The sequence below is a fragment of the Schistocerca cancellata genome, chromosome 4, assembly GCF_023864275.1.
Source record: "Schistocerca cancellata isolate TAMUIC-IGC-003103 chromosome 4, iqSchCanc2.1, whole genome shotgun sequence".
In the NCBI taxonomy this organism is placed as follows: domain Eukaryota; kingdom Metazoa; phylum Arthropoda; class Insecta; order Orthoptera; family Acrididae; genus Schistocerca; species Schistocerca cancellata.
Genome location: NC_064629.1, coordinates 711840392 through 711843918, shown reverse-complemented (window position 1 = coordinate 711843918; position 3527 = coordinate 711840392).

Genomic DNA, 3527 nt, shown 5'->3' with positions numbered 1-3527 from the left:
AGTATTCAGATTAACTTTGAATGATGGCCTTACAAGGGGTACTGTTCCTATACAATGAAGCAAATAAGATATGAAATAATTGACCTAGCAGATTATTCACAGGCAATGATGAATGTAAGCCAAATGCATTGTGCAGTACACCAATTCACTCAATCTGAATAAAATTCCTGACTCTCAAGATTATACACAACAACCAGTTCACCATAGCAAATTTCAGTCGCTGATAGCTACTGTAGCATTAACTGTTCAAATGTTTGGAGTCTCAAACTGATGCACTGAAAATACTGAGTCCTGAATAGGTGTACATCAAAATATTCTTATCTTTTAACACATTGACTGCCACAAGCCCAGAGATGACCACAGCAGTGCCTTACACCCAATGCTGTGTGACCACCACTGACTGGGCACAGCAGAGCCTCATTCCGGACTGGTTGGCCTGGCGGTGAAATATCCATCACTATGCATGCAGAAGTCCGCTTGTGGCTCAATCACTTTTCAGACCTTACCAGAACTATGCAGATACAAACATCAAAAGACCAAGAAACATGCCTGCCTATTTATCACTTCCATCACGTGATGTAGTACTAGAGTGAAGTGAGTATATTGAAAGTGGACCACCCTTCTACTTGACACTGACAATTTGCAGAGAAATATTACTTAATCACATGTTAAACATGTAGAAAAATCAGTTTCAATCTATATTTTACACATGGCACGAGCAGATATGCAATTTGATTCAACATGCTGCTTGTGCACTATGTAACTCAAATATCCTTATTACAAATTTTGTCATATACAAATTCTTATTATACAAATTGAATTAATAGGTCACATCATTCATTATGCTAATCTATCGTGCATTTCTTGAGAACTCTTTGGTTTGCCACTCAACTTGTAACTGTGTTAACATAAATATGTGCATTTTATAGTTGACTTATTTCCTGTATAAATATGGTAATAATTTTATTGAACTGGTCTCTTCATAGTGATTTCATTACTGTCCTCAGATATTCTGTAGATTGTCTGGAACTGATTTTTTTATTTTTGGTGAATATCTGAAGCTTTAGTTTTAGCACAGTCAGTCTCGCCATACTGCTTAGCGTCCATAACTATGCAGGAATTCATTTTACTCTTTTCGCCGCAAGAATCACAGGCTGCTTTCACCCAGTGACCCACTGGACATCACCTCACCATCTCGTATGGTTGCTTCGGTGACTTGGAGCTCTCCCTAGCACTTGCCTGCATACCTGTTCTAGTCACCTTCCAGCATATTGACAGCTACATGATGTTGAATCAAACCATGCATTGAATAAAATCTCAGTTTTCAAGCCGTGTCAATTCAAATAAAATTCTCAAGTTTTCGATGGCCATCTCCACCACTGGCGTCAGGAGTAAAACCACTAACTGCTAGGGCTGGTGTGGTTTTCCACTTATATAGCCACAATTGCGGCCGAAACAATGCGTGTATGGGAGGTGACTGGGCAGCTCATAGCAGTTTCGGCCCACTGCAGGACTAAGTGAAGTCAGGTGTCATGAGGGACTGGCACCACATTTGACACTGTTATTCCCGCCTACCTAGAAGCATCAACTGTTCATTGTTGCTTCCTTTTGACATCCAAAGCCTGCCCCCCCACGTCCTACTGAGTGTGTACCCCCTGGTCTCTGTTTAATTTCTTGCTATTAATTCTAGACTCAGCTGCCTCTTTAATAATGGGGTCCAAGTATGTTGACAGATGAGCCAAGACTCTCGTGTTCTCAAGCATTATTTTGTCTGTCTTCCAAGCAATGCTCAGCTATGGCCAACGTGTCAAGTTCCCTTTGATTTAACATGTCATTTGTGCTTGGTACAACATGCTGCAACTGTACGAATTGTCTGACCTACATAGATGCTGCTGCATTCACAAGGGACACTATGCATACCGGATACACAAAGAGCTATGTCATCTTTAGCAGCATATCTAATACCTTGGGTCTCAGTCCGTGTGTCTGCAGCACACATCCTAAGTTGCTGCTCGATGCCCACAGTATGGAAGGGAAGCAGCTGGTTTGGCCTTTCAGCTGATTCAAAAGGCATCCTCCTTCGTTGGCATCTGCAAGCGTTTGCTATTCTCTCTTGCTATAACCACTCCCTCTGAGCATGTGTCGCAACTGCTGCAATTTAGACTGTAGGTGGTCATCATCAGAAATAATTTTTGCTCTGTGTATTAACATTTTCAGGACTGCTCTCTTGTGTACAGGCTAGAGAAAACTATTGGTGTTCAAATATTCATCAGTTTGTGTTGGTTTCCTGTACACTGAATGCTTAAGCCATCTCAGCTGGTGGAGGTGGCCATTGAAAGCTCGAAGTTTATTCAAATTGATGTGGCTTTAAAACCACAATGATTTTATTCAGACAAACTACTGTGAAAGATTCCAGGGACATATATCTTTCCTCTATAGTGAGGACATAATGCGCAGTATGAGACTGCTGGAAAAACTACTAGAAAAACTGCAGAAAAAGAAATCATATTTTGCTTAGTTCTTTAGCATTTGTGCAATGCTGCCAGGATATGGACATAATTCCTTGCTTTGCTGTAGTTAAGCACTACATCCGAACTGCTGCTGTGGATGGAATTTTGAAGAGGATAATCCACATCTTTAAGAAAGACTTCACTGCTCAAAAACACTCACCCACAATCACCTTGTAGATGTCTGTGTAATGAGTTTGGCATTCTGACTGCTACTTCACAGTATATTTATTCCTTCATGGAGTTTGTTGTAAATAATCTGCTGCATTTCAAAAGGAACAATGATGTGCATAACTACAATACCTTAAGGAAAAATGATATTTATTACTCCACTTAAGGTTGTCTTTAGCACAAAATGGGATGCACAATGTCGAAATTAAAATTTTTAGTAATTTACCAAGTGATGTAAAATGACTGACAGACAGCAAAGTTAAACTTGAAAACAAATAGAAAAAATTTCTCCTTGGCTACTACTTCTATTCCATACAAGAATTTCTGTTATATAATGTGTAAAGGGTGATGGGTAGGAACTACTCACACATCTGTATATTTCGTTACAGTCATAAAACCATGAAACTTACATGAGGACTGTTTGGTATGTAAGGTGGAAGCAGTTGCAACACAAAAACCGCAGTGAAAATAAAAATTTTTTCATTCGCAACAGTTTGTTGCTCAGTCTTAGACATGTGTCATGGCATTGTACAAACTTTCCAGTACCATCATCACAGAAAGCAGCCACCTGTGCTTTCCACCCATTCTCTACACTGGTCTGCCTTCTATTGTTTGTGTCAAAATGTTGTCTTCATAGTCAGCGGTTCATGTGAGCAGAGATGAACAACAGAGGGAGCCTGTATTGTGGGTGACCAAACGCTTCCCATCAAAAATACTGCAGGAGCATCTTCATTGCCCCTGCAGAATGTGACTGAAAATTCTCTCCAAGAAAGAAACACATGACATTTATGTTATGTGGGCTGCATAGTTTCATGCGAAATCTCTCACCAGATCTATATAATTGGTGGG